The sequence below is a fragment of the Tamandua tetradactyla genome, chromosome 3 (assembly GCF_023851605.1).
Source record: "Tamandua tetradactyla isolate mTamTet1 chromosome 3, mTamTet1.pri, whole genome shotgun sequence".
Classification (NCBI taxonomy): Eukaryota; Metazoa; Chordata; class Mammalia; order Pilosa; family Myrmecophagidae; genus Tamandua; species Tamandua tetradactyla.
Genome location: NC_135329.1, coordinates 54,186,033 through 54,209,932, shown reverse-complemented (window position 1 = coordinate 54,209,932; position 23,900 = coordinate 54,186,033). Strand labels below are relative to the sequence as shown.

General features: G+C 44.3%; 1 long non-coding RNA gene across 2 annotated transcripts in view; it reads left to right on the top strand.

Annotated features, from left to right (window-relative positions):
• The first annotated feature begins 584 nt into the window (after positions 1 to 584).
• LOC143676082 (uncharacterized) overlaps positions 585 to 23,900 on the top strand; it is a 60,013-nt gene continuing 36,697 nt past the window's right edge. For both annotated transcript variants that reach the window (XR_013171804.1, XR_013171803.1), the window contains exon 1: positions 585 to 666. This is a non-coding gene — a long non-coding RNA (uncharacterized LOC143676082). The remainder of the gene's footprint in view (positions 667 to 23,900) is intronic.

Genomic DNA, 23,900 nt, shown 5'->3' with positions numbered 1-23,900 from the left:
GAGGACACAGGACTGAGACCCTAGAGATGGTCTTGATCTACCCAGGCCCCCATCTGACCCATAGGCATTTCCTGAGTCACAGAATGTGGGGAAAACCACCCTCCTTTGATTCTGGTAGGCAGAGAAATGCAACCTCCTCTCACCCTAAGATTCCCACGTCTCAGTCCCCAGTGACTGGGTTATGCCATAAGGCAAAGGGAACTAAGGTTTATGTTGGAATTAGGTTTGCTGATCAGGTGACCTTGAGATGGAAAGATTGCCCCCAATTATCTGGGTGGTACCCTGCAGCCACAGATGTCCTTAATTTGGAGCGGGAGGCAGGAGAGTCTGTGTCAGAGGGGTGCAAAGGGAGAAAGACTTGACTAGCTGAGGTTGGCTTTGCAGACGGAAGGGGCTACAAGCCAAAGAAGCCAGGCAGTCTCTAGACGCAGGAAATAGTGTGGAGACAATTCTCCCCAGAGCCTCCAGGAAGCAATTGGTGCTGTGGACACAGTGGGATCAGCCCACCGAGACCCAATTGGACCCTAAATTAGTAGCTTGTGTTGTTTTAAGCCACCAAGAACTGTGGTGATTTATTGCAGCAGCAGCAGCAGGAAATGGATATGCTGGATGACATCGCTGATTGTGACATGTTCCAGGGAGCAGTTTCACGGCCGCGTGTCTGGGGTGAGTACTAAGCCACACTGGAAGAGAGAGATCTGGGAACCTTTCCCCATGGAAGTGACTTATCAGTGCTGTGCTCCTAGAAATGAATGTTCTTTACGCCTCTCCTTTTCGCTCACCTGCACCCCCTCCCGCTCCCCACTTGGACTCTGTCCTTACAGCACATGACTGTTCCCTGGGCTCTGGAAGGCTGTTCATTTCAGCTGCACAAATGTGTCTGGAGCCCTGGTGGGCAAAACGTTAGCCCGAGGGGCAGGTTTGAGGCCTTCTCCCTGGTCCCGGAAGCTTTCAGTTCAGTGGAGGACTTGCATGGGGGAAATTAACTGTGCCTGGGGAAGCGGTGGAAGGCCTCCTGGGGAGGCGGCCTCTGAGCTGAGTTTGAAACAGAGAGAGAGCTCTTGGCAGGAGCTCTGTGGGGAGAAGAGCATTTTTGGCAAAGGGGAGAGTGTCCCTGTGGGCGGGGAGCCAATGGGAAGGGGAGCTGGGTGGGGCGGAGATCGCGCGAATTTGGGGCAGAGTGTGCAAACTTTGGAGCTGGTACCAGCAGGGTCTCTATCCTCCCTGGTCCTTCCTGGGCACACAGGAGTTTTCCTAGCCCCTGAGGTGAGGCGATGGGATGCCGTCCATCCACTGGACTGTGAGCCTCAGGAAAGAGCAGTCTCCACACTCGCATCCCACCTCCCCGGAAGATCCCAAAGCCGCATGTTGACAAGACTCCCAAGCCCATGGGCCCTTTGCTAGTCAAGCTCCCTCCAGCCTGCCTTGGTGACGGCGGCACAAGCAAGAAATAACCTTGGCTTGTTAAGCCACCGGAATTTCTGGGTTAATTTGTTATCCCAGCACAGTCCAGCCCGTCTCGACGGGATTCAGCCGGAATTTAGAAATAGCCCTGATGATCCTGTGAAGGGCATTTTATGAAGAGGCTGGTAAACATGAGCAAAATGGGTTAATATTTATTGGACACAGGGAGACCCAAGAGGAAGCGAGTGCAGGGATACTGAGGGGGTGACAAAGCCTGAACGCTGGCAGAGAGGAAAATCTTTAACTTCTTGTTTCCAAGCTAAAGAATCTTGTTTTTAAACATTTTCCCCAAATCTTCTCTTTTACAATTGTGCAAGTGTTTTTTTTTCCCCGATGGGCAGGAACTGTGCAAGTGTTTAAACTGTTTCCTCCCGACCTTATTTATGCCTTTTAGAAAGGCCCACACGTTCTAGAATGATGAATAGTTCATTTTGGATGAAAATAATCCTCTTTTGGCATAGCCAGAAGAGGAGCTTTTAAAATGTTTTTGGAAAACAGGTTGTTGAGACTTTGTAGCTGAGAAATCACTGAAATTGATTGTAGTATTCCATTATAAAGCATATCTGTTAGCACTTATCCTATTATTTTCTGAGGAAAAATATTGTTCTTTGAATCCATAAAGATGAGTGTATCACATACATAATAATGAGAGCCCAGTGCTCCGTTAAATATGTGTAAAATCAATATATGATATAATACCCATACCGAAATGTTTACTAACAACATGTGTTCAGCCCAGTGAATTTTATCCATAATCCTTGCATTCCCTGAAAAGGTCCTTTAAGGGAAAACAAATGAAATCAGAATTTTGAAATTAGTCTTCTTTTTCACAAATTAATTTGATCAATTGGTACTAATTTACTGAGCACCACAGATTTTAGTCTTTAGGCTACGTGCCATGACTCTACCTGCATTATTTCACTTAATTCCCCGACAGGAATTTTATTTGATAGGTTCTATAATTATCCCCAATTCAGAACTGAGAAAACAGGCGCGCAAGGATTGGGTAGTTTTCCAAGTTTACGCAGCAAATGGGCAGCGGAGCCAAAAGTCCAAACTCAGGACTTCGCTGTCCTGCTTTTTGCATGTGGCTGAGGTCCTGAGTCCTGGGTAAACCTCCCCCAGGCCAGAGCGGCTAGCACTTTTATAAACATTTCTTAAAAACCTCCTGCTCAAGGTACCTGATTCGGGCAGGCTGGGGGACAAGCTCCCTTCCCCAACACCTCCCAAATTTGTGCCCTGGAAGAGAAAACGCAGGAGGCCTAATAGAAATCCTATTACTCAGAAAATAATAGGATACGTGCGCCTACAGGCTATCAGTCATTAGAGTGGAGGAGGGGAAAGGGAAGTTTGAAGCTGACACATTTTTCGTTTTAAAATTTGCGATCCTGACTTGTCAAGTAGAAATTAGAAACATGCTGACTTCTGGATGTTCACACACCTAAAAAAATCTAGAGGTGATAGGCAACATTTCTTAACCTCTTAAGGTGTGCTCTTGTTAATTAGTCATGTCTTAAAGGCACAGGGAGCATTGAGGAGACAAAGCCGGGGTGTTTCTCTTTGCCTTTATTTAAGATATGCTTTGGGTGAAATTTCTCTCTTTTGAGTCAGACGAAAAGCCTCTGCCTTAGGATATTTAGAAGAAGGGCAGACACCACAGGTGAACCTTTTTACTCCTGGGAGATAAGACTCTGCAAAGGGCGAACCCACCCCTTCCGTGGCTGACTGAATTGCCAGCATGATCACTCCGCCCACTGTGTCTGCCCAGCAGCTGGCAAGTCTCTTGCTTTTCCTCATTCCTCAGATGGCACTTCTGAAGGCCAGAGCGAGGCTGAGGAGGCTTGGCCCTGTCTGCCTACTGAAACAAAACGTCCTTGTATGTACAGAGTTCATGATTCACTCTCCGTACCCACTAATTCACATTTGAGAGATGACCATGACCATTAACAACAGCAACATTGAGCTGAGACTTGCTCAGAGTGCACTAGAGGCTGCTTCTGTTAGCAGAGAAGCCAAGCATTGTACAAGAATAGAAGATCTCAATTAAGCATCCAGTCACCTTCTTTGACGCAGGAAGTAGGTTGACCAGATGACTGGTCTGCAGGATGTACCGGTGTTGAAAGGTACCTCCAGACCATCAGTGTCCACATTTTAAAGATGGAGTAATGAGCTGCAGAGAAATGAGGGGGCTTCTCCAAGACCTGCTGTCCTTGGATGCTCCTATTTCCACGTTAGGAGTCCTTTACCTCTGAGAACCCCCATGAGCTGTCCTTGGGGTGAGGTGAGGATGATTTGTGAGTGGGGTATGATAAGTACAATCTCTAGCTCTTCTCCTGGTGGCCTAGTGGCATCTCTGCCCCAAACAGAACACCCTGTTCCTAACTGCTGAGCACTTGCAGGGGTTCCGGGGGTGCCCGCTTCCAGGCTGCCAGCAGCCGAGTTCTGTACTCTGTGCCTGTGAGCTCTCCTATCACTCACTCTGCCGCTGGCTTATTGCTGGCTGGAGCACTGGTTCTGGTTTCTGGCATGTTCTATACGATGTGGGTGAATTACTGTGGCTGTGAGAAATTCCTCTCTTCAAGTATGATTTAGATGAGAAAATTCATTGAGTTTGTTTTGACAAAATTGAAACAGGAAAACTGTAGGCCACTTCAGTCCTTTGATGGATATCAAAGTGAGGACAAATCATGGGCTCTGAGCTGCACTTGCTGTGTGACCTCATATGTGTCCTTAGAGGAAGGTCTCTGTGCGTCCTTGTCCTACTCTGTTGAGTCAGAGGAGTGAAGCAGTCCCAGGCGTGGCAAAGTCCCCACATAGTAAGCAAAATATGAAAACCACAAAATACAGACCTTCTCCTTCCCTTCCCTGTCCTCCAGCTGGTCCTGTGGTTCTCTTTCTCAGGGGTTTCTAATCCCAGCTCTGACACTTATTTGCTGTGTGCCTGTGGGCAAATTTCTTAACCTCTCTGAGTCTCAGCTCCCTCATTTGTAAATTGAATATGATAATCTTTACTTCAGAATGCTCTCCTGAAGAAGCTAAGCATCTGACACACAGCCTGGCTTTGTAAGTCTTTCAAAATGTCACTTCTCTGTCACTTTCCTCTGACCATTGTTTTCTGTCTTGTAAAGCTCTTGCGTGTTTGCTCTCTCTCTGTGAGGTTCCCCTCTGCCGCCACTTGCTGGGCTCCCTGATTTATCTTATAGCCCTCATTGGTCCTGGCCACTCCTGGAGGCTCAGGGGAGGGGGCTCAGAAGACAAAGTAGAAAGAGTGAGAGATATTTTTCTGAATGAGACCCCAGCCGTAACCAAGAGGAGAATCTCCTGACTCTGGATCTACTGGGACTACACTGGCAGCAGCTGATGGAGCTTTGGGATCTGAGGCTTTCCTTTTCTGCAAAAAAGAGAAAGTTTTGATGTGGTTGCTCGGTTGCAGACACCAATTTTTCAGGGGAACCAAAAAGCACATGGCCTGGAGTGGGAGGTTTATTGGGGTTGGGAAGATGGAGTTGGCCTGTCTGGCAGGGGATAGACACGTCCCTGGGCCATGCCATTTGGAAAGTGAACATCAAAAAGGGCCAGGGGGGAGGGGGAAAGAAGGGAATCTGCCTCCTTCTCCAGAAAACTTTCCAGCGTCTGCTCCATTTCTCCTGGCTTGCTTTTCAGAGACGTGGGCTTAGTCTGAGGGTCCCAGTTGCTGCGTGATAGAGAACCAAGTTCCCAGGTGGATTTTCTGCCAATTGTGTCATTGGGACTTATCTTCTTCCCATTAGTGGAGGCAATTGAGGGTTGACCCTAATGGCATTTTCCACTGACACTTAGAAAGGAATTATGGTTAGAATCTTCACTGACTGCAGGGCAAACAAAACCACTTTCCTAGATATCATTGAGGTAAAGGGTATGGCAGAATGAGTGTGACTTTGGAATAAATGAGACCCTGGTTCAAATCCCAGTCTTAACACTTTTTTAGCTGGGAGGCCATAAGGCAAGTTACTTAAACTCTACCATTTTTTTTTTTTTTACTGTGGTCTGTGATTTCAGGGTGATAATAACTACTCACAGGTAGCTTTGAGGGTTCAGTGCCAAGGCCCTGGGGACTCGCTTGCTGGAGGCATTGTCTATGGAGGCATTGCAGAGGCTCTGGCACCAGAAAGCCTGGGTGCAACTCCTGCTGGGTTCTGACACACTGAGTCGCCCTAGGGAAGACCTCCAGGTCTTGTTGTCCCTCTTTGGCACAGGACCGCCTGTCACCTGCCTCACAGGCTGCTGTGTAGATGCACAAGGCCCTATGTGTCCTGAGACGAGACACACAAAGGAGAGAGCTGCTTCCTGTGGTCTTGCTGCAGGTGCTTCCTTGGGCCTGGGAGCTGACCAGGTCTGCAGTTGTGGGCACCCTTTCTAGACAGGGGATGGAGCTGCAAATCTCCCGGTCTTGGAGATGGTTTTATGGGACTGCTTGTCGGAAGAAACAGGGCCCTTTGCTCTGTTTGCCCACACACCTGCATCACTTCAGGTTTGAATGTGGTTCAGATAGCACTTTGTTGCACCACTCCCTACTTGAAAATATCCCTGTAACTCAGGAATTTCCCATTTATCTTTTAGTTTTATGGCTGCTTGGTGAAATGGCTATGCATATGGCCCATGTGTTTAGCTGTGGTGTTAGAAGATATTTAAATAGCTCTCTCTCTCACACACATGTACACATGTACACACACTCACTCGTGTGCACACACAGCCCAGTTACATCGGTCCCCAGCTAACGTCTTGCAGCCGGGTCTGTAACTCCACAGGCCGGGAAGAGCTGCAGCCATTGCTGCTCTGGGAGCCACACGTGTGTGTTCTGGTGGTTTCTAAGAAGTGTTGGTGGAGTTCTGGAGCTCCTATGAGAGGGCAAAGGGAGCGGTTGGGGCTGGTGGGAGTGTGCAGTGCTCCAGCCAGGTGCCTCATTTTCCTAACTTCAGTCAGACCAACTTTCCTCATCTATCTGCTCATTCTCTGGGATTTTGGTTTGAAGAAATAATTTTGTTGCTAAAATACTACTGAATATGACTGTCCCACCTCATATGGTACTGAGGAACTTAGGGTGGTACGTTACACATCTGATTTCCACAACCAATGAGGCAGGGAGATGGGTGAAGTCACTTCAGATGTGAACCGGGGCTGAGGGCTAGAAACCGGGGAGGCTAGATTTGTGGCAAAGGGGGTGCTGGAAACGGTACTTCAGGAATGAGAGAAGATTTGTCTTTACAGTTTTTCTTGGGGCAATCTAGTAGTATTTTCTCTCCTAGAACCAGCCCATCTGTTGGTCCATCCATCTATCCTGCATCCATCTGTCCACCCACCTCCCCCACGTCCATCCACCTGTCTGTTCATCCAGTCAGTCCACCATCATTTTCTAAGACTCTCTCAAGTCCCACTTATTGTTCTTGGGGCCTGTGAGGTTGTAATTGGAGAGAGTTGGTAATGCCTGGTTAGTTTAACCTGGTTAAACTGCAGCATCCGAGGAGACGTTGGGGTGTGGAACAGAACTCACTGTAATAGGACAGGGGCTGGAACCAAGGGGGTGGGGGAAGAGACCCAGCTGCAGTCTTGATGAGAAAGTCCAGTCCTGCAGGCTGCTCAGGGGTAACAAGAGGGTATGGCTAGAGCAGAGGTGAATGTCCAGGAGTGCAGTGTGCTCTGAGGGGTCTTCCCGCAAGTAAGAGAGTGGGGTTAAGGGGTAAACCAGGCCTCTGGATTGAGGAGGAATCTGCAAATACACCAGGCGCACTTCGACCGTGGAGCCTTGATTTTAGCTGTTTCCTCTTCCTGGAATCATCTTTCTCCATATTTCCTCTTTGTTGATGCCTACCTTTGCTCTACTCTCACCTCTCAGTGAGGTCTGTGTTGACCAATCTATTTACTTTACAACCTGTCCCTGCTCCTCAACCCCTTCCATTCCTGGTTTCCTCATTTTTCCCTCCCATCATGCCTATGAGCTGCTCTAGTATATATTTATTTATGTCTTTTGCTTGTCGTATATTATCTACTTCTCCTTCCAGAGTGGAACCTCCTTAAGGTCTGGGATCACTGGTTCACTGATGTATACCAAGGACATATGCAGGCCTCAATCAATATTTGTTCAGTGAATTAAATGAAGGTCAGAAGCTTGGCTTTGGATCTCCCCTGTGCCCTTCCATAGGGAAAGAAACAATGTGCAACTGTTGGAAATAGAATCAGTCTGTCAACAGGACACAGCATCAGCTCCATTAGTGGTGAACTTTTAGGTTGAATTCTATTTGTTTGGGACAGTGCAAAAAAAAAAAAGGCTAATTTTGCAAAAGAAGAGGAAAAATGCACCATTTCCAAGCGTAAGTGATGTTGGTCTCCCACTTTCTTGTCTGTGCCCAAAATACCTATGAAGTTGACATCGTTATTGCCCCCATTTTACAGGTAGCGAAACTGAAACTTACAGAAGTTAAATAACTCACCCAAGGACTCATGGCCCCTAAGTTGAGATTGCAACCCAGTCTCTGGCAAAGTCTCTGCTTGGGCATCCCCTGCTTTGCTGCACCCAAAAATGCTTCCTCATCAAGAGCATTCAGGGAGTCAAGTCCCCAAGAAAATGACACGCAGTGTCAATTTGCTTCCGATCCCTATTATTTAATTAGCTCTGTGAGGGAAAATAAAGGGAAGCGAAGGGAGGGAAAGTGAGCAGCCGAGGCCAGGAATCGTCTCTAGGCTGCGTGTACAGAAGCCAGCAATCGGCACCTGTGGGCAGGCGCAGTCACCTGGCTTTGACTGGCAGAGGCTCTGAGACACAGCTTCTCTTGGCCCCATGTGAATTTCAGCTATTTTTTTCTATGGCCTGGTCCTGCAGAAGGGGGCTTGCTTATTGTGTTCTCGGACTCTTTTAGATTGCTGGGCAGCTGTTGGAAAACAGGTTCCCCTTAGAGCAGCTTGGAGTGACCAGGTCACTGTGGTTGCATTTGCCTGGGTCTCAAAGTCCTTGCCAGGCTCTTCACAGTTTGCAGCATCATATTGGTCTGGGTGCACGGGCAGGGTGCTGGCCTGGTGTGGTTCTGGTTGGGTGCTCAGCAGTTCAGCCATGTGGCCGTCAGGGTCCCTGTTCCCCAGGGAGGCAGGTGTGCATTCTTCCCATTTCCTGTAGCAGACAGTGTACAGAAAGTTCCCCTGATGGGAGGCACAATTTCAACAGATTGTGAGCAAATCCTTGTTGCGCTCCAGGGATTGGAAAGGCTACATGTTCATTTTATCCAGGAAGATGGGCTTCTCCTGCTGAATGCAGCTGAGGTTACCCGTTTGAATTCATCTCCCCGAAGCTTGGAGACTCATGTGCAGTGAGCGCAGACAACCACTGCAAAGACGGTTGACCGAGAAGGGGAAGACAGCTGTACAGGAGGGTCCATTTGTGTATTTTCTTCTAAGATGGGAGAGACTCGGGCATGGTTTTAAGTTTGCTGCAAGTAGCTAGTAGAAGAGAAGGGGATGAAGAGAATAGAGAGACTAGACTTGTCAATATGACAAAATTTGAGAGAGGTTTGAGCCAAGGTCAAGAGCTGAGCTTGAGGGATTGGTTTTGTGGTGAAAGAGGAACGAAATGGGGTAAGAGATGGGCTTGGCATGGCTGAGGTGAAAGGCTGCTGGCTGGAAGCGGATGGCTTTCCCCTCAGCTGGCTTCTCTCTTCTCTGTGAAGTGAAATCAAAAGCTGTGAGTGGGGAATGGAGAGGCAGCTCTGAATTTTGAGGTATGTGAAGAAGGTTTGGGGAAGCAGGAAGGACTGCTGATATGATGCTGCGGGAGCATAGGGATATTTGGGGCCTTTGACTTTCTCTCTGTGCAGGTAAAAGCAAGAGGGCGGGCAGGTGTTGAATCCCAGCTCTGCCTCTGTCCTGCGTGTAATCTTGAAGAGATTCCTCATTCTTCCTGGGCCTTGGTTTTCTTATCTGAGTGATGAGGGAGCCAGACTAGAAAAACAATTAGGGTCCCCTAGAGACCTGGGATTAAATTTAGGGCCACAGGTTCAAGACTGAGTATTTCTTAGACTCCTTATAAGCATAGGAGTGGAGGAAATAAAAAGTTAATATGAAGGCATACCTGAAGTGTGAACCTGAGAAGTGGGGATTTTATTATTACTTTGGGACTTTGCACTAGTTCTTTTTTTGCAGAATTTAGGTTTGTAGGTTGATTAGAAAAACTTTAGCAGAAAAAGAAAAGTAACCTGATTTTCAAAGTGGATTTATCTAGGTTGTTTGGTCCCCTCATCTGGTTTCCTTTCTTTTTGTTTGATGTCTGCATCTTGACCGTTTTGTGGCTCTCTGACATCAGCAGCTAGCAGTGGAAAAGTGAAGAAAGAAGATGAAGCCACTCAGTATTGTTGCATGGCAGTACATCTGATTAAATAATCTGTTTTTTCACTTCTTTGCAATTTCATTTATAAACTAATCTTTAGTTAGAGGATGAATGAAAATGTTGGGATGGAGAAAGTGTGTGAAGAGGTCATTTAAAAATTTCATTTATTTCCGATTTCCTGACCCCTGCCTGTTGCAATGAAAAATTATGGAAATTTAAAATGTCATTTGTGAGATATACAAGGGAAAATATATGAAGAGACAAGAAAGCAAGTGGGTTATGAATGTATTTCACTCTGCACCTAAACTAAACTTGGAATTAACACCAGTCTCAAGGCATTTGAGAAATTTGAGTAGTGGCATTGTCAAGTATTATCCTCATAAAAGGAAGCGTAGTAAAAAAAAAAAATTCTATTCCTTTAGACTATTTTATGGGCTGATAAAACAACGAAGAACAGACCAGGGGTTCCTCTTAGTTCCACCCAATCCCATGTGTCTTGATCAAAGTCATCCCTTTTTTGTTCTTTCTGGGAAAAGGAGATCGTCTGGAACATGTGTATTTTCATAGAGTCCGTGTGGATACAGCTCCATCTCTCCTTCTCCCACACCTGTGGCACTCTCCTCCTCTCCTTCGGACTCCAGATGTGTTTGGTGAATTTCACCTCCCTGAACAAACTTATCCTGGAGTCTCCGGACCTGGATTTGGATATGCTCCCTGGGAGTCTGAAATGCTGGTTGTTTCTCCAGATTGCCCAATTTACCAGCACCTCGGAGATTCCCTTTGCTTCTTCTCCCTCTTGTAAAAAATTAGTTTCACTGAAGCATAATATTCATACAAAAAAGTGCAAAAGCATAAGTGCAGAACACGATGAGTTATCATGATGTGTTCTATTTGTCAAGAAATAGGACAATACCTGTATTCCAGAAGCACCTCTGGCATCTCTCCCAGGTACCACCCCCACCTTGCTCCCTGTTTTAGTGTGCTAGGAATATACTAAAATGCAATATACCAGAAAGGGGACTAGCTTTTAACAATGGAGATTCATTAGCTTACAAGTTTTACAGTTCTGAGGCTGTGAAAATGTCCAAATCAATGTATCATCAAGATGAGACCCTCCTGGAAACACAGGCTTCAGGCAAGACCTGGACTCCTCTGTCAGATGGCACTTGGTGGCACCTGCAGGTTTCTCCCTTCTCTTCCTGGGGTTCACTGCTTCCAGCTTCTGGCTTCATTGGCTTCCTTTGTGTTTCTGTTGTTTTCTCTCTCAGCCTCTGTGCCTTTCCATATTCATTCTGTTTATAAAGGACTCCAGTAAGAGGGTTAAGACGAACACTGGGCCATTCCCCGCCTGCTGTGACCTCATCAAAGAGTCCCACCAAAAATAGGTTCACATCTACAGTAATGGGTTATGATTTTCTGGGGTCCGTGCAGCCTCCAAACTGTCACATTCCCCAAAGGTAAGTGCTGTCCTCTTGACTTCTAATAGCATAGATTAGTTTTGTTGCTTCTCAACTTCATACAAACTGAATTTAGACTCTTTGAGAGGGATGTCATCTGCTGTTGTTGGGTGGTGTGTTCTATAAATGTCATTTAGGTCATGTTGTTCAGATCACCTCTATCTTAAGTGATTTTCTGCCTGCTTGTTCTGTCAGTTACTGACAGAGGCGTGTTGAAGTCTCCAGCTTTAATAGTGGATTAGTCTATTTCTCCTTGTAATTCTATCAGTTTTTGCCTCATGCATTTTGCTGCTCTTGCTCGGTGGATACATCTTAGGTATTGGTATTTCTTCTTGGAGAATTGACCCCTTTTCATTCTGTCATGCCCCCTTTTGATCTCTGATAATGTTCCTTGCTTAAACTCTGCTTTGTCTGAAGTTAATATAGCAACTTCACTTTCTTTTGATTAGCGTTAGCATAGTCTATCTGTCTCTATTTATTCACTTTCAATCCATCTGTTTCTTTATATTTAAAGATGGTTTCTTGGATTCAACCTATAGTTGGTTCTTATTTATTTATTTTTTCAAACCACTCTGACAAACTCTGTCTTTTAATTTTTAATTGGTGTATTTAGACTATTCACATTTAAAGTCATTGCTACTGCTGGAGTATATCTACTGTATTACTGTTTTTTATTTATTGCATTTATTCTTTGTTTCTTTTATCTCCCCATCTTTTTCCGCCTCCTCTCGTTTTAACTGAGCATCTTATATGATTCCATTCTATCTTCTCTATTAGAACATCCATTGTACTCCTGTAAAAAATTTAGTGGTTGCCCTAGAATTTATGATATACATTTTAAACTAACCTAAGTCCACCTTCAAATGGTACTATACAGCTTCATGTGCCATGCTGTAAGAAATAAGACAATTTCTTATTTCTCCTTCCCATCCCTTTTTAGCCTTGCTGGCATTCATTTCATTTATCCATATGCCATAATCATCTAATACATTTTTACTATTACTGCTTTAAACAGCTATCTCTTAGATCAATAAAAAATAGAAAAATAAAATATTTTGTTTTACCTTCTTTCTTGTTCCTTCTTCAATGCTATTTTTCATCACCTCAAACAGAAGCTCTTTATTCATTCCTTTCTTTAGGTAGATACAAATTTCTGATCTATATACTTTTCCTTCTACTTGTAGAACTTCTTTTGACATTTTCTTGCAGGGCAGGTCCACTGGTGATGAATTTCCTCAGTTTATATTTGGTGTATAAAGTCTTTTTTTTCTCCCTCACTTTTGAAGGATAATTTCTCTAGATACAGAATTCCAAGTTGGTATTTGTTTTCTTTCAATGCTTTAAATAGTTCATTCCATTTTTCTTCTTCCTTGCATGGTTTCCAATGAGAAGTTGCTGTGATTTGTATTTTTATGCCTTGATAGATAAGATGGTTTTTCCCTCTGGCTGATTTCAAGATTTTCTCTTTGTCTTTGGTTTTCTGCAGTTTGAATATAATATGCCTAAGGTATAACTTTTATATTATTTATCCCAATATTCTATGAAGTTCTGGAATCTGTGGATTGGTTTCTATTAATTGTGGAAACTCTGGCATTCTTGCTTCAAATATTTCTTCTGCTTCATTTTCTCTTTTCTTTCTGCTGCTCCAACTATGTATATCTTATACCTTTTGAAATTGTTCCACAGTTCCTCAGCATCTTTTCTGTTTTTGTTTGTTTGTTTGTTTCCATTCTTTTTTTTCTTTATATTTTAATTTGAGAGTTGTCTATTGACCTATCTTCAAACTCACCAATTCTTTCCTGGGCCACATCCAGTCTATGCAAGTGCCCTTCAGATACATTCTTGATTTCTGTTACAGTGTTTTTAATTTCTAGCACTTTCTTTTGATTCTTTCTTAGAGTTTCCATCTCTCTACTTACATACCCTTATGTTTTTGCATTTTGCCTACTTTTGTTCATTAGATTCCTTAACATATTAACCATACTTATTTAAAGTTTCCTCTCTGATTATTCTGATATTTGAGTCTGGTTCTGATGATTGTCTTGTCTCTTCAGACTATGGGTTTATTTATTTATTTATTTATTTATTTTCATTTTGGTCTGCTCTGTACTTTTTGTTGAAAGTTACGTGTGTTGCACTGAATAATAACTGAGATAAATAGGCCTTTGATGTGAGGATTTGTGTTAATATATGGCTAGAAATTTGGCTGTGCTCAATGTTTGCTGTAGATGTAGGTGGTAGAGGCTTCACATCCCTCTGGTGCCCTTGTTTTTGTCTCCCACCTTGATTTTGGGTTTCTTTAAGCCTCCTAGTTTCTGTCTTGCAGGTCTCTCAGCTGTCATCCACTATTATCATGCAGGTGTCCTGCTGGTGTGCTTGTAAAATGTTAGGGAGGGTGGTCTTTCTGCAATTTTCTGACTAAATCTCAGATTTTTAGTGGGCTGCATTTGGGTTGTGACTATCACAGTTGATTCACCAGTGGTAGAAAAAATTTTTTTTCTCTTTGCCCTTTATCGTCTTCCCTGGCTGTGTCTCTGAAGCCATTTTCTCAGTTGACAATGTCCCCTCCCATTCCCTTCCCTGGTAGGTGAGATAGGAAATCTAGAGGGACCCACAGCAGGAGGAATGCCTGTCCTCTCCCCACCCACTATTTGGATAAGGCTCTAGTGAAGTCTGGTGAGTGCTGGCTTTTGCCATGGGAAATGCTTTCGACTTATTTAACTTGATTATTCTGCCTTCCCCGATAGAATAATGAGGGCATCTTCTGAGAATCTGGAGGGTTTCCTGGAGATAAGGCTTATGGAAGTGAAGTGGGGCTAATAATATGACCATTAAGATTAAGAGTTTTTCTCTATTAGGCTGGTTCACACTCAGCCTCCATCAATTCATTAAGATGGCCATTTAAGTGTGTGTGTATGTGTGTTTTCATCAATTGTTGGACCCAGCAGCTTCTGCTCCAAGAAAGAACTCAGTTGTGACACTCTGGATGTACATGGCTCTCCAGAATTTGGGTGGCAATTTGTTCTGCAACATTCTTTTTCTGAGGTGTCCAGGAAAAGTCACTGATTTTCAGTTTGTCCAGCTTTTTCTTATTGTATGGTGGGTGACGTCTTCTGAGCTCTTTACATATTGGAGCTGAAAGTGGAAGCTTCAGTTTTACTCTTTGATACCTTTGTATGTTGGATAGCACCTCTTTTTTCATGTTTTTTTTCCTTGTTTAGTAGAGCAAATTTTCTAAAGGCTTTCTGAGGGGTTAGGATATAAACATTTCGAAACCTTGAGGTGTTTGAAACTGCCTTCATTCAGCTTTTGCACTTAGCTGATAGTTTTGTTTGGAATGGAATTCTGGTTTGAAAATCAATTTTCCTTAGATTTTTGAGGCTCTTGCTGCATTGCATTCGAGAATCCAGGGTTGCTTCTTGAGAATCAAAGACATTCTGATCCATAATCCTTTGCATGAAAGCAGTTTTTTTAAAACTTTAAACCACTTTCAAGTGTATAATTCAATAGGACTAATTATTCACAAATTTGTGCTACTACCACCAACATCCACTGCTCCTATTTTTTCATCACCTCAAACAGAAGCTCTTTATTCATTAAGCTATAACTCTCTCTTTCCACCCTCCCTCCTACCCTGCCCCTGGTAACTTATGAACTGCTATTGGTCTCTATGAAGTTTGGTTCTTCTAGGTGTTTCACATACACAAGATAATACAATATATGTCTTTTTGTCTCTGGCTTATTTCATTAAACATGATGTTTTCCAGGTTGATCTATCTTGTAGCATGCACCGGAACTTTGTTCCTTTATATGGCTGAATAATATTCATTGAGAGTAGGCATCACATTTTGTTTATCCATTAATTTGTCTATGGATACTTGGGTTGCTTTTACCTTTAGGCCAACGAGAATCATGCTGCTGTGAACATTGGTGTATAAATATAAATATCTGTTTTTTTTTCTTTCTGCCATGGGCAGGCTCCAGGAATTGAACCTGGGTCTCTGGCATGGCAGGCAAGAACTCTGCCACTGAGCCACTGCTGCCTGCCCTAAATATATGTTTTTATCTCTCTGAAAATATCTGTTTTTATCTCTCTGGAATCTTTTTTTTATCCTCAGTGTTCTTCAATTTCATGATGATTGATTTGGGGTGGGTCTATTTTCATCCATCATATTGGGCATTCAGTAGGTCCTTTTAGGCTAGAAACTTGTCTTTCAGTTCTCAGAAATTTTCTTAAGTTATATCTTGATAATTTCTTTTCTTCTGTTTTCCTGGGTTTCTCTCTCTCTCTCTCTCTCTCTCTCTCTCTCTCTCAAGTTCTATTTCCATATGTTGAACTTCCTCAATTAAGCCTTTATTTTTTCTCTATTTTATCTTCCAACCTGTCTAATAAGCTTTCCATTTCTGGCACTACATTTTAATTTTCAATAGCTTTTTTTGTTCCCTAAATAATCTTTTTTTCTAAAGTATCATTTTTGATGGATGCCATAACTTCTTCTCTATCTGAAAATAGTGTCTTTTTGAAAAAGTTTTGTTCTGTATCCATTGTCTCTTTTTACCAAGTTGCCTCATTTCTCTTTGCTTTAATCTCCATCTCACAGGCCAGGACTATTTTTGAGCTGTCTGAGAGCTTAGGTTATTGGCTCATAGTTACAAAAGGGACGTGAGAAGCTGATTAGAAGCACTGTTGGGCTTGTTAATTTGGACTTTGCTGCAACGGGATTTAAATGGACTGTTTTACTAGGAACTACCAATACCTGGATCTTTGAATCTTGCTTCTGATGCTGATTCAGGTTCATAAACTAGCCTCGTTTAATCTTTTTCTTATACTAGACATCCTGGGAGCCATGTGAGAGAAAAGGTTGAGGTCTGGGAGGGTGGTGCCCCAATATTCATGTACAAACATTCACTTAACCCCTATTTCTGTACAGTTTCCTGGCTCTCAGCTGTGCCTGGAGTCTCCCCATCTGGACATCTTCTATTTTATCCTCTCCAGAGAATAAACCTTAAGTCTTCTGATGGGGTGGAAAAGAGAATTTGAAGACCTGACTACTTCTTAAACAGGTTTTCCAGTAATACTGTTTTTAGTTCTGTGTTCACCCTCACTTCCAGAAATACTTGAGGTCACTGAATCCTGAACCATCTGTGGATTCTGCTGGGTCAGTGTGCTTGCTTTTCAGCAGCACCGACCTTAGATTTGAGCCTTGTATTTCAGAGAGCCCTGGTTTGGCCTCTCCTGGTTATGTCCCTTCCCACGGGACAAGAAGGCAATGCTTATTCATAACTTGAAACTCTTTCCTTCCTTCCAGAACCCACTTCAGGAAACGGGACCTTGAATTTCCCTTTCCAAATGGAATGCTGCTTCCAGGGCCTAAGTGGACCCCTTCCCAGGCTCCCTCTCCTTAAAGTGGACTGTAGTGTCCCCATGAACAAACCTAGTTTGAGGGGCAACCAGGAGGCAGCTGTTTGCAGGAGGTATGGATGAAGCAATGACAAGATCCCTCAATGTACAGGGTGTTTCTGGGGGTGGTCCAGGAGCAGGGTCCCTTCACGTACTGTCATGCCCAGATGCAGAACTCAGAGATGAACAAGGAAAACGCCCCAGGGGTGGCTTCATGAAACACAAGAAGCCTGGAGAGAAAGCTAGCAGATGTCTCCATATTCACCATGTGCCCTTCCAATAGACAGAGAAACCCTGAACATCATCAGCCTTCTTGACCCAAAGTATCTTTCTCTGGATACCTTAGATTGGACATTTCTACACCCTTGCTTTAATTTGGACATTTTCATGGCTTTAGAACTGTAAACTTGCAACTTCATAAGTTCTCTTTTTAAAAGTCATTCTGTTTCTGGTATGGCGCATTCCAGCAGCTAGCAGACGAGAACACCCTGCTATCTCGTGCATGTCTTAAATGTTTTTTCTAAGAGATTTTGGAACTAAACCAGCGATGGCAAATGTAAAACAAGGTTCTGGCCCTGTATCAGAGTTGCATCCTGTGATATGTTTGTGTGTGCAAGGACGCAGCTTTTTGCGGTAGTGCCTCCCTCCCGGCACAGGTGAGGGTCCCGGCAGGTAGGAAGGGGAGCTGCTGTCTGTGCTCCAAGGCCTAACTTGAGGCAGAAGTGGAACCGGGCTGGAATTCCTGCCTCCCAGGCCCTGCGCTCTCCACCGAGCCCACTCATCTTCATTATTCACAAGTCCTTGACAAAACGGCCCAATTTGCTGCATTTCAGCCTTCTGCCAGGGATGCCTGAAACCTCCAGTCAGACTGCACCAGAGGCACCTTCCTGATTCCCTAACATGGAAGGTGGCCTCCCAGGCCTTACGGCCACCAAGCTAGTGGAAAACAGATTGGGTTGGTAAAAATATGTGTGTGTTCTCACGGAACCTGAGAAATTCACACCTTCACTTTGTTAAAAAATCTGTTTGTGCCGCTCCAATAATCACTTCCTAAGTGGTGGGATAGCAGACCATATGTCTCTGAAGTGGCTAGCACAGGAGATGTTCTACCTCCAACCCGCCTTTCAAAATACCTTTTTCTAAGCCCACCAGCTCTAAAATAAAAAGAGACAAAGCCAAGGGCTTCTGCTTCCAAACAATAATCCAAATGCAAATTGCTTATGGAAATGCATCGGTGCTTATGGAGATCTCAAGAGGGGACTTGAAAGTGTGCCCAGTAAGGTTTCATGGCACCTGTGGGACTTTTAAAGTTTGGAGATCCAGTGTCTGGGGGTGAGGGGAGATGCCAGCACCCAGAGAGTGTGAAAACAGAGGCCCAGATTAGACAGAGGCAGTGGTTTATAGAAAGTGGGAATTTATTTTGGGTTTTGATTTATTGAGGAAGATCTCCAGCTTCCAGTGGAAACTATGGCATTCCAATTCCAGCAAGCTCCTTACGTTTTTGTCATTAGCTATTAACTAAGGCACCATTTGTGGTAGTCCAGCAGGCTCAAATAATAAAGGCATTGGCCTTTTCTCACCATGGAAGATGAGTGTGGTGGTTCGAAGCTGTTATGTACTCCAGAAAACACCATGCTATTTTAATCCATTCCTCTGGGTGCAGACCTATTGTAGGTGGGACCTTCTGATTAGGTCATTTCGATTGAGATGTGACCCAGCCCATTCAAGGTGAGTCTTAATCCTTTTGCTGGAGTCCTTTGTAAGAGGATAAAGGACATAGAAAAACAGCCCAGGGGGTTCAGAGAATCCCTGGAAAAGCTAAGAGAGGACCCACAGAAGTTCAGAGAGGAGGCCACTGGAACCAGAAGCTGGAAACAATGAAACCAAGAGTGAAGGACCAGAAGATGCTGGCCATGTGCCTTCCCATCCGACAGAGGTGTCCCAGATGCCAGCAGCCTGTCTTTATTCTGTTGATGCCTTGAGTTGGACATTTTCCAACTGTAAGTTGTAAACTGATAAATCCTCATTGTGAAAGCCATCCCATTTCTGGTACGTTGTGTTTCGTCAACTTTAGCAAACTGAAACAATGAGGAAATCCTTCTGTGTGTGACGGTGATGGGTACTCCCCTCTTCTCCACTCCTGGATCTCAGGATTTTTTGGTATGTGACTTAAAAATTAGACCTTGGAGGTGATGAGTGTATGGTGGAAACCAGTGCCTGTGTGGAGAAATGACCATCCCAAGGAAGAGTATTCTTCTCTCTGTTTACTTTCCCCAGAATCTATCAGAACCGTGTTAGAATAAAGACCATCATTTCCAGTGATGCTGTTTCCAGAACCAGCCTCAATAATTTACTTTGTGACTTTAGCTCTCAAACCTAGATGTCGTGATTTTCCACTTCAAAGGATGGTGTGAGAAGAAACTGAGTTAAGACATGAAACGAAAAAAAAGTGCTTAAAAAAACGTTATTGACTTCTATGCCCACTTCATTTTTCTGTTTTAAAAACCTCATTATGTAGATAAATCTGGGTTATCATTCTCTGTGTGTCACACTCAGGATGGCCAAACCTCCCCCACCGTATTCATTTCTTTATTTTTGAGTTTTGATGCATTGTGGTCTGAATTCAAGGATTATTTTGAAGATCTGAGAAGCAAAGTTGATCTCTTGGATTTCTCTTTCTGTGACAGGAGGAAATTGGTAAAGGCCTTGATCTGTTGGTGCAGGTGCTGTGATCTTCTTTCCGTGGTCCCACTCAAACACCTTTTGTCCCCTCAGCCTCAGGAGGCATGCATGGAGCTGCTGTTGCCACATTACATCGGTGATGCTGTCCATCATTCGAGGAATAAAGGGTATTCCATAAACAGACACCCAGCACTGTGGAAGCAGCAGCAGCTAACTAAACTGACGCGGAAGCCCACATGAGATGTGAGATAGGCACAATTTATTCCAGAACTGGAAAGTGACACAGGCATGCCAATATTAGCTCTTGGGTCTCAAGAGCCCTGTCTCAAATGGGTCTTTCCTGACCTTTTCCAGCTGGAAGTGGTCGCTCAACTCCCTGCTGCACTTATCGCTGTCTGCCTCGAATGAGTTATTTCTGAACTTGCCTTATCTCCCCGCCTAGACGGTGAGCTTCTCAGAGGTCGAGACTGTTGTGAACATCTTGTTATCGTCCTCTGCCTCCAGCTGATGGCCTTGCAAAAGGGCTTGTGGGTAGGAGGGATGAGCTCCCTGGGGTTATCATTTAACTGAATCCTGTTCCTGGCTTAGGATGCTGAACAGTTTCTCTGACACATGCAGGCCAGGGAATGGCTGCAGATAGCACTGGGAATTTAAAGACTCCCTAGAGAAGGTTGCCCAGTGGAAGTCATGGCAGTTTGTTTGGTTTCAACAAACTTCACAATCCCTTCCGTGGTCTTCATACCTTTTTTGTTAAGCATCACCTTCCTCTGCTGTATCTTCTACCCTCCTCTCTACTGGGCTATTTTCCTCCAGAATCTATGATCATGGGATTATTCTTTCCTTTCTCCCTGTTTAACGCTATCTTCTCAGCCTAGTGTCTCCCTTGACCTCCTTTTTTCCCTTCTTGGCCAGGTGTCGCCAAATAGATGCCTCACTCTGCTCCCTCACATATTCCTCAGCCTGTGCAAATTTGGCTTCACTGCCATTACTCCCCTGAAATGGCTTTGGGTGTGGTAGGAGGTTATCAATGACCTGTTCTTGGCCATGTCCAGTGTGTGCTTTTCGGTCTTAATTGGACTCACGTTCTCTGCACCATTTGGCCCTGTTGATGTCTCTTCCTGAAACCCTGGTGGCCTTGCTATCCTCATAAAGTTCTCCTTGTTCTTCTCCTTCCCTAGGATGTGCCTTGTCTTCCTCTTCCCTGTCTTTAACCATCAGTGCTCTCAACCCTCCTCGCCACACACATACATCCATATACACGTGCACACACGCACAGTACACATGCATTAACACTCAAACGTGTGCACACAATGCACACATGCATTCACATACACATACATGCACGTGCACACATGCACACGCACATACACAAGCACCCATGCACATACACAAGCACCCATGCACATACACATGCACACACACGGAGAACTTGGTTCACACAGCCTTGAAGTAAATGCCTGTCTGCAATAGGCCCAGAAAACAAGTCTCAGGACAAATCAGGTTTTGGTTTTAAGGATTGCAGTTTTCAGCCGTCCCAGGGATCTGCTTTTTGAAGGAGGTCATCAGTGTCAAAGTCAGGAGTCTGGACATGGGATGGGGATGTTAGGTGTAGAAAGGAGGAGAAGGAGACCACTGAACATTTGAAATTTTCTGTCCCCTTCTTGCTGGTCGAGGCAGACACCCAGCCTTCTGGAGAAGCAATCTTCCCCACACACCAGTCTTCCCTGAGTGCACTGATTGCTTGCCATGCAAGTAGACGCATATCCTAGTGGGATACCAAAGAACACACAACGCACACACACATACGCATGTCTAGATACTTTCTTCCATTCCCCAGGACTGCAGTTATCCCCAACTCTATATCTATAGAGCTTACCTTTCTCCCAAGGTTATTTCATATACATATTTCTGCTTGTCATCTGTTTATTGCCATAAGCACCTTCAGCATAATGCTCAAAAACAAGAGGAACAATTTACCATTCAGTGTCTCCTGCACCACCATTCATCTGGACACCCAAGTGAGTAGTCCCGGACTCAGCAGCCTCCCTCTCTTAGCCTAGTCAACAAGTTCACGGATTCCCCTTTGTGTGCTCAGGCAGGCTAAGCTATGCGGTGGAAACACAATCTCAGAGGCTTAACAAAATATACGCTTATTTCTTGCTCATATAAAATCATGTGGTTTGTGCTCATCACGCCAGCAGCTCTCCTCCAGGTGGTCACTCAGGATTCGCGTCTTATTCCACTTGGAACCTATGATTCCCAACCTTCCCTAAGAAGGGGAAGAGCGGGCTGAAGGATCTTACAAGCCAAACATGGAAGTGGGCGACGTCATTTCCGCCGTGTTCCATTGGCCAGACCTGGGTCACATGACTAACCCCGCTGCCGGAGGGGCTGGGACGTGTAGCGTCCCATGCATCCAGGAAGAGGAAGCGATTTGGTGAGCTCACAGCACTGCCTCTACCCTGGGCCCTCCTTTCATCCTGGCTCTACCTGTCCACGCCCCTGCCATCGCCCTAGTTCTGGCTCTCAGCCTGTCCTTCCTGGACTGTTGAATTGCCATCTAACTAGTCTGCCTGCTTGCAATCTCTTCCCTTCTGATCTCGCTTCCTCACAGCAGCAGGAGCAAGCTTTCTAAACTGCAGATCTGATTGTGCCACCTCCTGCTTCAAATCCTGCAGTGGCACAGCTCCCATTACTTTTGGGATGAAGTCCGTTTTCTCTTCTAGCACAGTCTAGAAAGTTCTTCAGGGTTGGACCTTCTCAATCTCTCCAGCCTCCTTTCTCACCTCCCTGCCCAGCACAGCTTTCTCTCAGGCTACAACATGCTTCTTGCAGTTCCCCAAACGTGCAGAGTCTCTTCAAGTCGCCCACGTTTTGCCTACACTTGTTCTCCCTTCCAGAACACAGACTCCAGTTTTCACCCCTGAAACTCATGAGGCACCTTTTACCACCCAATTTTGCACACCCTATCCAAGGCGGAGGCAGAGGCTTCCTATTTTGAGTGATCAAAACCTTTTTTAAAAATTTATTTTTATTGTTTTAATGCGATTTTATTGAGATATATTCACCATTTAATCCATCCAAAGTGTACAATCAGTGGTTCACAGTATCATCATGTAGTTGTGCATTCATCACCATGACTGTTTTTAAAACATTTTCGTTACTCCCCAAAAAGAAATAAAATAGAAAATAAACCACAAAACGTCCCATATTCTTTATCCTCCTTATTATTGACTTTGGTTTGGTACATTTGTTACTGTTGATGAAAGTATATTAAGAATTACTGTTAACTATGTTCATAGTTTGCAGTCCAAAACCATTTATATGCCCTTTATTAGAATCCTCTTTTGGTTTTATTATTATTTTAACTAATTAATTATTATTCAATGAGTCAACTTCACACAGCAGGCTGAAGGTTACCTGCTTACTATGTGTCTGTCACTACGATAAAAGCTTTAAATGTTTTTGCTTATTCGATCCTCACAGCAACACTGTGTGGGAGGTGTTGTTGTGGTTTCTATTTAAAAATATACTGAGAAAACCAAGGCACAGAGAAGTCAAGTTGTTTGCTCAAGCTCACACAGCTAGTGAGCATCGGAGCCAAGGTGGCTCCAGACCCCATGCACAAAACCACTGTGCTTTACTGCTTCTGTGACTGAAAGGCTATTCACCAAAGAGCTTCTTTATCTCCATCTCTGCACCCACAGAAGGCTGGTCCAGGGTAAGCCCCCATGAATTATCTCTTGAATGCACAAATGAGCCCCATTCCCTATTTTTCTTCCACTTTCTGCTCTACCACAGTTCCCTTTTCCTTGAGACATCTGCCTATTTTTTTCTCTCTTAGTCCATTTTTGTAACTGGAAAGTGAGAAAATAAATTCATGAGACTTGCTATAGTTTGTTGGAACAAATGAACTTGATCTTTTCTGTACAAATGAGCACCATTCCACTAAACTGCCACTTTGCTGGGATGTGCATCACTCCACGGATTCATCACTGCCTAAAACACTTGGGATCGCTTCTTGGGGACTGATTGCAAAGCTATCTTATCAGTCGTGCAGGAAAAGCATTTCCATGACTTCCTATCACCATCTGCAAGATATAAATAACGTACCTGTGATTCTTCCAAATGAATGTTTAGTAATATAAAGGGCTCTGCCCAGTGTATCTTTAATATTGTTGTTTCCATAAGTGACATACTTGAAAATTCCAATCACCTAAATAGCTGCCGTGTAGTGGGGAAGTAGGAAGAAGTCCCTGACCGGAGCTCTGACTGCTCTCTGCCCTGCAATGAGCTGGCTTCATGCCTAGGGCTGACTCCCTGCCTCGGTGTATTTCAGTTTCCTTATCACTAATCGTGGGGGGCAGACTAGATCATCCTGGGTCTTTACTGCTTACAGACCCTCTGGTAAACCCATCAAAACATCACTTTAGAATGATACATTGCTTTTGTGACACTAGCAATACAAGGATGTTTGACATTCAAGTCTACTAATCCACAGTTTGGCCTGTTGTTTCTCAATATTTGATGACAAACTTTATTATCC